Source organism: Cryptomeria japonica, chromosome 7 (assembly GCF_030272615.1).
Source record: "Cryptomeria japonica chromosome 7, Sugi_1.0, whole genome shotgun sequence".
Taxonomy (NCBI): Eukaryota; Viridiplantae; Streptophyta; class Pinopsida; order Cupressales; family Cupressaceae; genus Cryptomeria; species Cryptomeria japonica.
The window spans coordinates 103,845,909-103,857,580 of NC_081411.1; positions in this window are offsets into that span (position 1 = coordinate 103,845,909).

An 11,672-nucleotide genomic window follows, 5' to 3' on the forward strand; every position below is an offset into this window, starting at 1 on the left:
TATACACACAGAAATCATTTGAAGGTTGAAGGAAAGTTTTGTGAAGGCATATCAGAACTACACTAGTACTGAATCGAGCATATGAAGATGCTATTTTGAGTAGTACATCATTATTGGATTTAAACATCCAATTGTAGTTAGTGTGACCCCCATTTGTGTTTGAGCAGTGAGCTCTAGATGCTTGGCCTTTCTGCATGTGCAGACCCCATTTGTATACACATACTATCTGTAGTAGTATCATCTAATTGTGGATAAGGTTTCCCACTATGGTTTTTCCCCTTACAGGGTTTCCATGTACAAATATTGGTGTTATGTGTTGTGGATGTTATTTTCTTTCTCTTTCATGCATTAATCTTTACTGGTACTGCAATTAACTGATAAACTGTCTACTGACATAAAGTTTGGTTTACCGGTATTAAACATTAAGTTTGGTTAAGTTGATTTTGGTTTGAATCTATTAGACAACTAATTCACCCCCCTCCTCTTAGTTGTCTTCGAGACCTAACAATTGGTATTAGAGCCTAGTTCTCTTTTTGCAGAAGTTTAACAGCTTGAGGAGATCCAATGTCTTCTAACTATTTCAGGAAGCATAGTCCTAAACTTGATGGAACCAACTATGGGATATGGAAGATCAGGATGGAGACACATCCGAATTGTATTGCAAAGGACATCTAAGAAGTTACAAAGAATGGCTATACTACTCCTACTCTCGGTCAGCCTAATCCACCTACCTTAGGAAAAGATGAAGAAAATGATTGCAAAGCAAGGGAAGCACTTTTGAGCGCATTACCAGATCAGTAAATCATGGGATTATTAGATAGATCTACTTCTAAATCTATTTGGTACCATTTGGAAACATTGAATGAAGGAGATTCCACAGTCAAAATTACAAAACATGAAAGCTTCCAGGTCAAGTATGAAAATCTGAAAATAGAGGAAGATGAAAGGATTTTTGCTTTTATGGAATGAGTTAATGAAATTGTTTTGGGTATTAAATGTTGTGGAGGAACCTTAAGTGAAGATGAAATTGTTTCAAAAGTTTTAAGAGGATTTCCACTGGCATACAAAATGAAAGTTACTTCTATAAATGAGTTAAGAACAATGCCTAATACATCAGTAACTAGAGATACATTGATTCGAAAACTTTCAGCTTTTGAAATTGAGAAATTTGGTCCTGTTACTACTATAAAGACTAATTTAGCTTTTAAAGCATCAACATCATCTGCACCATCTTTTGACAAGTCTGATTGGAAATCCTTTTATGCAAGAGAACTTGAAGAAAGCAGGAGAGAAAATGAAGAACTTGAATAACTTGAAGCACTATTTGCAAAGAAAATCCCTAAAGGTCCAATTGGAAGTAAGTATGAAGGTAAAGCACCCTTTAAATGTTTTAACTATAATAAGATTGGTCATATGGCTTCAATATGCCCTGATAGACATGCAAGATTGAGAGAAGAAGCTAGAAGAACATACAAGCCTAACCCTGAATATTAGAGATATAGATTTAAGAAGAATAAAGACAAGTCTTGTTATCTTGTTGATGAAGGAGTCACTGATGATTCTGATGAGGATCCGATAGCCAATGGATGGGTCTTTGTTCCTATAATAGAAGATCAATTGGCAACTACTTCTCAACTAGTAGAGCAGGTCCTAGTAGCTAAAATAGAAGTTAAGGATGAATGGATCATTGATTCAGGATGCTCACATCATATGACTGGTGATAAAGGTAAATTCTTGAATTTTTAGGAATATAATGGAGGTCTAGTCAGATTTGGAGATGATAAAGCTTGTTTGATCAAAGGAAAAGTTACTATATCTCTTGATGGTAAGCATAGTACCGACAATGTTTACTATGTTGAAGGTTTAAAGCATAATCTTTTGAGTGTTGGTCAATTAGTTGAAAAAGGATTTCAGTTACAATTCAAGAATGGAAAATACAAAATTATGAACAAAACTAGATTGGAAATTGCAACCGATAATCAAACTAGAGGTAATATCTTTCATTTGAATAACAATGAAAAGACATGCTTGATTGCACATATTGATGAAAGTTGGCTATGGCATAAGAGACTCTGTCATGTAAATTTTGATTTCATTGTGAAAATCAGTACTACCAAAGCAGTTAGAGATTTACCTAAGATTGTTAAACCTCACAATCCGGTATGTAAGGAATGTCAATTTGGAAAACAAGTTAGAGAATCTTTTAAGAGTATTCCAAAAAAATCCAATAATGCTCTTGATTTAATTCATATTGATTTATGTGGTCTAGCTAGAACAAAAAGCTTACAAGGTGATAGACATTTCATGCTAATAATTGATGACTATTCTAGAATGTGTTGGGTTACTTTTCTCAGAGAAAAATCAGAAGCACTTGGGAAATTCAAACTATTCGAGGAAATGGTAGAGAATGAAACCGATAAGAAAATCAAATGTCTGAGATCAGATCAAGGAGGTGAATTCATGTGTAAGGAATTTAATACATTCTGTGAAGTAAATGGAATCAGAAGATAGTTATCAGCGCCTCAAACACCACAACATAGTGGAGTTGTAGAATGGAAAAATAGAACTATCTTGGATGCAGCTAGAAGTATGTTATCAGAAGAAAATCTACCACATGTATATTGGAGAGAAGCAGTGAGTACAACGGTCTATACATTCAACAAAGTTCACATCAAAGGAGAAACTGGTAAGACCCCTCATGAACTATGGTTTGGTATTACTCATACTCCTAAACATTTCAGAATATTTGGAAGCAAATGCTATATTAGGAGAGATGAGTATATTGGAAAATTTGATCCTAGAAGTGATGAAGGAATATTTCTTGGTTATTTATCTAAGAGCAAGGCATATAGATGTTTTAACAAAAGTGCTGAAAATTGTTGGGAGTACAAATGTGAAGATTGATGAATAGTTTAGAGGAACTTCAAGGTATATAGACTCTCAACAAGCAACAGAGATACTGACAAATGAACACACACTGGTACAGAATGAAGATCCAGTTACACCGGCATCATCTGAAAATTCCAATGTAACCGAAGAACTGCAACAAATTAAGACACCCTGGTATGTAAGATTGAACCACTCTGAAAATCAAATAATTGAAAACAAGTATCAAGGAGTTATGATAAGAGGAAGACTGGAAAATGAAGAGGTATGTCTGATTTCTCAAATTGAACCATCATCAATTAATGAGGCATGCGAAGATAAACACTAGATTAAAGCTATGGAAGAAGAATTGGAACAAATTGAAAAGAATAACACATGGACATTAGTTCCCCAACCTAAAAACAAAAATGTAATTGGAACAAAATGGGTATTTAGAAATAAACTTAATGAAGATGTTAAGGTAATCAGAAATAAAGCAAGACTAGTGTGTAAGGGATATTCACAGAAAGAAGGAATTGATTACAATGAAACCTTTGCATCGGTAGCTAGAATTGAGGCAGATAGATTATTCTTAGCTTTTGCAGCACACAAGAACTACAAAGTATATCAAATGGATATTAAATGTGCATTTCTGAATGGAGATCTTGAAGAAGAAGTTTACATTGAGCAACCTGATGGATTTTCTTTGACAAATAACAAAGATATGGTTTGCAGGTTAAGAAAAGCTTTGTATGGGTTGAAGCAAGCTCCAAGAGCTTGGTATGCTAGATTGGATAAATATCTTTTGAAGATTGTTTTTTCTAAAGGTAATGCTGACAAAAAGTTATACTATAAATTGACTAATGATGACATCTTGGTTATAGAAGTTTTTGTTAATGATATAATCTTTGGAGGAGAAGATGGGTTATGTAAAGACTTTTCTATTAAAATGAAGCAAGAATTTGAAATGTCTATGATTGGAGAGATAAAATTCTTTTTAGGATTGCAGATTTCACATATTGATAAAGGTATATTCTTGAGTCAATCCAAGTACTTAAAGGAGTTACTAAAGAAATTTGGGATGGAAAACTCTAAACCGGTAAGTACACCTATGACTACAAATGACAAATTATCACTAAGGGATGAATCTACACCTGTTAATTCGACTAGGTTCAAATCTATGATAGGAGGTTTACTGTATTTGACACAAACAAGACTTGATATTATGAATGCAGTATGTATTGTTTCAAGATTTCAGAGTAATCCTAGAGAAAATCATGAATTAACAATAAAAAGGATTTTTCAGTACTTACAAGAAACTACAAATCTCGGTTTATGGTATCCTAGAGATGAAAACTTTGAATTATGTGCATACACAGATGCAAATTGGGCAAGAGATGTAGATGCCAGAAAAAGCACCACCAACGGAGCATTTTTTCTTGAAATAAAATTAATGTCTTAGTTGAGTAAGAAACAAAGTTGCACATCTTTATCAATAACAGAATCATAATATGTTGCAGCAACAACTAACTGTACACAGGTATTATGGCTTAAACAAATGTTGAAGGACATAAAGGTAAAATTCAAGGAACCTATAACTATCTATTGTGATAATACTGTAGCAATTGATATATCTAAGAATCCGGTACTACATTCTAAAACTAAACATGTTTCTATGAAACTGAATTTTCTGAAAGAGAATGTTGAAGCAAAAGAAGTAAAACTAGTTTATGTGAATACTAAAGAGTAGATTGCAGATATTTTCCCTAAACCTTTGCCTAAGGAGACTTTTGAATATCTCAGAGATCAGCTTGGGGTCATACCCCCACTGGTAGAGACTTAGACAGTTGATGGTTGTCATCAACTAGTAGAATTAACAGAGAAATCTTTTATTCTGGCCTTGATGGGGAGAGTTACTTCTCAGGGGGAGTAGCTAATATTTTGTATTTGAATCTGGGTTTTGTATTGCTTTGGCATTTGATGTCAAGGGGGAGAGATTGATATGGAAAAACACATGTTACTCCAAGGGCGAGAGATTGTTATTTTCGGAGAGATTGATTACTCTCTATATCCGATTCTTTGGTTATGATCTCTTTTGGGAGATTGTTGGTTTGTGGTATTTGGCATTTCTATTTTGGCACTTTGATGGTTTTTCCAGCTTGTCTTTCCATCAATACCAAAGGGGGAGATTGTTGGTATTTTGGATATGTTGATATGGTTTTATCATTGATGTCAACACCTATTAACACTTATCAACTCTGGCACTCTAGAAAATTGGCAATGTTCACCGGTAAGCAAGTGACTTATGCACAGTCACTGGTATTTGGTACACCGACACTTGGAATGATATGGAAAACACTTGGTTATGTCAAAGACATCATCAAGACACTTTTTCTTGAAGATTTACTCATTGGTATATTTGTGTTTGCATATTTGTTGTTACCAACAAATAGGTCCACGATAAGCACCGACAGGCTTATCTATTCCAAATCAGCACGACATGCTATGAAGATGTTTTTGTTGTTATTGTAAATGCATTGAGCTGACATCATACATTGGATATTACATCAGTTATTTTTTTATTTGTAAATGTTTTATTGTAATATCTCTTAGAGCCGACCTACTAAAATTGGTCTTAGGTTATGGTATAAATGAAAGATCTTATTTGTAAGATCGGTGAGCGAATGTGGAAAAGGATTGTAATTCGGTATATGTGAGAATAAACAAAGCTATACACACAGACATCATTTGAAGGTTGAAGGAAAGTTTTGTGAAGGAATATCAAAACTACACTAGTACTAAATCCAACATATGAAGATGCTATTTTGAGTAGTACATCATTATTGGATTTAATCATCCAATTGTAGTCAGTGTGACTCCCATTTGTGTTTTAGTAGTGAGCTCTAGGTGCTTGGCCTTTCAGCATGTGCATATCCCATTTGTATACACATATTATTTGCAGTAGTATCATCTGATTGTGGGTAAGGTTTCCCACCATGGTTTTTCTCCTTACAGGGTTTCCACGTACAAATATTGGTGTTATGTGTTGTGGATGTTATTGTCTTTTTGTTTCATGCATTAATCTTTACCGGTACTGCAATTAACTGATAAATTGTCTACTAACATAAAGTTTGGTTTACCGGTATTAAGCATTAAGTTTGGTTAAGTTTTTTTTTGTTTGAATCTATTAGACAACTGATTCACCCCCCGCCCCCTCTTAGTTGTCTCTGGGACCTAACAGGATCAACCCTAAGAAGTGTGTCTTTGGGGTAACATCAGGCAAGTTATTAGGCTACATTGTGTTAGTAAAGGACATTGAAGTAGATCCAGCGAAGGTACAGGCCATCATGGAGATGCCACATCTCAAGAACATTAGGAAACTTAGATCTCTCCAAGGACGGCTCTAGTCAATCATGTGATTCATTGCTCAGCTAGCAGATAAAGTCTACCATTCAATCATTTGCTACATAAAAATTTACCATTCAGATGGGAGGCCAAATGTGCAGAATCATTCTATCAAATCAAGCAATATCTAATAAACCCACCAGTTCTGGTACCTTCAATAGCAGGAAAGCCACTTATTCTATACATATCAACAATTGACATATCATTGGGGGCACTATTAGTACAAGAAAATCAAGAAGGCAAGGAACACGCTATCTATTACATCAGCAGAACTTTAAATGGATATGAGCTCAATTACAAATTCATTAAGAAGGTCTGTTTAACTTTGGTATTTGCCTCTCAAAAGTTCCAACATTACATGCTAGCTCACACAATCAAGCTAGTAGCAAAAAATGATACTCTCAAATATTGACTAAGCAAAGAAGCTCTCACAAGAAGACTAGCTAAATGGGTCGTGATTCTCAGCGAATTTGATATCCACTCTACAGAATATCAAGCTATCAAGGGACAGGTAATTACAAATCAATTAGCAAAGGTGCCACTACCTGATAAAAAACCAATGGAGGTCAAATTTCCAGACAGAGATGCTTTTACTATCACCACCAAGCAATGGACCCTATACTTTGATGTTTCTTGCACTCAACATGGCTCAGGTATCGACATCTCATTCGTCACTCATTAAGGACATACCATACCAAGATCATATAGACTCATGTTTCCATGCATAAATAACATTGCTGAGGATGAAGCACTGGTCACTGGCATCAAAATGGTCATAGAATGGAGGATTACAGAACTAGAAGTCTATGGAGATTCACAACTAGTCATAAATCAGATCAACAACGACTATCAGACAAGGGATGATAAGCTGCTATCATATAAAAGAATGGTAGAAGATGATTTCAAACAGTATTTTAGAAATATCACCTTTGAGAAAATACCAAGGTTGGACAATAGAGTAGTCGATGCAATGGTTACTATCGCTTCACTGCTACAAATTCTGGAACAATAGAGTCGTTATGAGTTTTTGGTAGAGCAATTGTTTTCCCCTACCTATGACAATTCTACATCCCATGTTATCTATGCCTTAACTGGTTTAAACTCTCCCCTATATGGAGAAATATATGAGTATCTCAAAACCAATACCCTACCTATTGACCTATCTCGAAACCAAAAATGCAACTTCATCTGGAAAGCCGCCTGTTACACTCTAACTGTTGATACTCTTTACCATCAAGGTCTAGATGGTACTCTTCTTCGTTGCCTTGATCATAATGAATCTAACTCTGCTTTACAAGAGCTTCACAAAGGTATATGTGGCACACATTCAAGTGGTCCTACTCTTGCTAAAAAACTTCTGAGAATGGGATATTACTAGCTGACTATGGAAAAAAATTCTTATCATTTTGCAAAAAAATGTCCTAAATCCCAAATCCATGGCAATCTTATACATGCACCAGCACAGGAATTGCATCCATTTACAACATCCTGGCCCTTTTGTCAATGGGGAATGGACTTAGTCGGCAAGATACATCCTTCATCTTCAAATGGACACAAGTTCCTTATCACTGCAATAAAATATTTTACAAAATGGATTGAAGCGGTCCCCACGACCACAGTAACTGGAAAACAAATTGCCTCTTTTATTCTTAATTATCTGATATGCAGATATGACATTCCAAGTTCTATCATCATAGACAATGGACGTCCTTTCAAAAACCAAGATGTGTGAGAACAATGTGAACAATTCAAAATCCAACATCGTTTCTCTACACCTTACTACTCGCAAGGGAATGGTCAAGTAGAGGCATCCAACAAAACAATATTAAAAATCCTCAAGAAAATAGTGAATGATGCAAGAAAATAGTGCATGTGCAACTCAATCCAACGCTTTGGGCATATAGAACTAGCATCAGGACACCTACAAGAGCCACGCCATATTCATTGGTGTATGGATCAAAAGCAATTTTACCTCTTGAGGTGGAAATTCCCTCACTCAGAGTATCTTTGAAAGGTCTCATTCTAGATGATGAGTTTCGAGTAAACAGATTGCAAGAATTAGAGCTTCTGGATGAAAAATGACAACATGCCTATAATCACATCAAAGCATACCAGCAACGCATGTGCAGAAGCTACAACCACAAATTCATCCCCAGGAATTTTAAAATCGGTGATCTCGTACTCAAAGAAAATCCCAGAAATCAACAGGATCGAGAAAAGAAAGGAAAATTTGAACTTAACTGGCTAGGACCCTATGTCAACATATCCAACTATGGATCAGGCGCCTATTAGCTAACAACATCAAAAGGAGATATACTCGAAGACCCAACCAACAACTTCCATCTAAAGAAATACTACACTTGAGTAGTCTGATGCACGGAAAAAGTGAAAAATACAAAAAAAATCAGAAAAATACAAAAAATCAAAACAAAGCAAAAAGGTGCAATAAAAACAAATGGTGAAAACTTGGCAACAAGAACTACTTGTGAAGGACCAACTTCTCTATCTATCTTTACTCATATCTAACATATCCAAAATCCAAATCCACTGGCCATCGCACAACACTCGAAAAACATTATCCTGGACATACTTAGCGTAGTCACTGTCCTTGCTTATCTGAATATCAATTCGTCATATCCCACCATGGCTTGGTAATCACTGTGCATATCCACATTAGGCGGTAAATCTAGCTAGGGGAAACAATGATCTACATTCCATCGTGTCAATAAAATCAAAACTTGTAGCAAACTAAGAGAATCGTATCAAAGCTAACATTCAACAATCAAGAAAAGAAAACATTGATACACTTAACCGATTCACAACACATGATGAATGATTTAATGAAGTATACAATGTTTACATCTTGCATGAAGTATTTGACTATTTTTACACTTGAACTTTTTGAACTATTGGATCCTCTAAATTTTCTCAACAATGCATCGAGCTAGAGAAAGTGGATGGAGACTCCAAATTTTTTTAGTTTTCTATCTGTGAGGCGATCACTTGTACTGTGCAAATACTTGTCTCACAACATGATTCAAAACATATCACTGAATACATGATTCCACTTTGTGCATACAAATGATTCAATCTTGTATATTTTTTCGCAAGAGACATTTAGGTCATCTTGGTTCAATTATACCTCGATGCTTGTGCCATCTTGCAATATCAAAAACCATGCAAATTTTTCTCAGGTCATTATGGTTCAATTATACCATTATGCTTGTATAAATTTTCAACATATCAAAAGGTCCATGATGATAAAAACACAAAGAAAGCAAAAACACGTGACTATATGAGAATGACAAACGACAGAATGAGGATTATTGATTAGTTGCATATCATTTATCAATTAGTTGCATATCATTTTACATTAGTTGAATATCATTTTGCATTTAGTTGCATATAATCTTGTATTTAGTTGCATCACCTTTCACATCTCACATCATATCATTATCATACATCTCATTTTCAAGATACATCTCACATCATACCATTATCATAAATCTCATTTTCAAGATACATCTCACATCAGATCATTATCATACATCTCATTTTCAAGATACATCTCACATAAATTCATTAGCATTATATCTTCATCAACAATCATACCAATCAATATCAAATCACATGCATCTATCTAAGCATTGCATCATCATCATAAAATTATAATAGAAATGCATAAATCATCATCATAAGCACATTACATGTGGATCGAGAATAGATGTCATATATATATCCCAAAAATGATCAAGTACAAAAGCGATGTCATGTCTATCCTAAATACAACTAAGTAATCAAAAAAAAAAAAGTACACAAGTCTCTCAGGTATGACTATCTCTTGAGGTTGAGGGTCTCGCTGCAGATGTCCCAGCACCTGAATCTCCAGGTGAATCTTGTCGAGCAGGCCCGGTCACACCTCTTCTCTCTGTCCTCGAATTGGTATGTTGAGATCGAATCGATCTCACCACCGTATAGCTAGGAGCTCTGCACTTCCTAGGCACCAACTCCTCATATAGTCGTCAGTAATACTTAGCCTCCTTGGCTATATACTTCATCTCCCTCAAAGTGGCTCTCATCGAGCCACTAGCCGCTACTCTCTCCAGACTATCTGCCCAAGCCTTCGCTCAACCCAAGCACTCCAAAACTGTATCCCACTTTGCGGTCAGCTATGTAATCTGATGCTAATGTGTCAGTAACTATCTCTATAAATGCTACAATGAAAACTATAAGGATCTAATCTGAGCATCCTCTCGGTGAGGGAATTTGAATCTCGAGGGGTACCTATGTCATGGTACCCCCTGTCCCTCTCCCTATCCTTGGTACTAGTGGGGATAACACATCTGACCTCCTCCTATGGGTTAGTTGTCTAGAATCATCTATCCCACCCACAACTACTATCACCTCCCCTTCTCGCCCACCACCCCTAGCTCCAATCGCCAAACCTCCCCTACCTCTATCCTCCACGACCCGCTGCATCACTCTCTCTACCTGTCTCCCTCTATCCCCACCAACTCCATCTCTATCTCCTCTCCTCCCTTGATCTCCTCTCCCTCTATCCCCATTTCGACCTCCTCCACCATCCCCACCTCCCTCATCCAACTCCTCTCCCCGTCTCACTAGCCTCTTAGGCTGCTCATCCTCATCATCATCAAAAGTGGGAATCATCTCCACTGGATCCGATATCTTGGCTACAACATGAGCCACAAAAATCGCTGAGATCTCCTTAGTCATCCCTGCATCCACTATCCCATAGGCATAATCCCAGATCTGGCCAGCTAGGTGCATGTACTCCTCAACCACCACAATGCTATCAATGGTGGGTCCCCACTCTAGCACATCATGCCTCTGTCGAGCATACAAGCATGCTCCTTATGGAATCCCCTACTATCGTCCATACTGCTGCTAAACTTGGTTGTGTAGGAATCTCTCGATAACAAAGGGCATCTGCCCTATCAAATATCGGGACATGTAGACATAAGGCATCTCCATCCCATCCTCTCTTCACACCTCACAATCCATATACAGTCTCTAGATGATCGTGTCGATATCATCAAGCACTCACCTCCAATTCTCTTGTTTGCCCAACTTACATTGGACAACTATCCCTCTGTATCCATAGGTATAAGCGCACCCAATAGGCTTGTCTCTGTCTGCAAGTGGCCTCACTACGAGAATATTCTCCCATGCCCACACCTGTAGCAAGGTAACATCAATTGATAAACTACCATACCCCAAGTACACCACCTGATGCAGGCCCCTATATAAGTGGGCCAACATCATAGACCCCCATGCAAATCAGTGACCCTGTGTCACAATGTCCTCCAAAACCAATCCCCATAGTCCCTTCGACCTATGGTTGGGACATAAGAAGACACCTATGAAGCCTTCTGGTACTAATG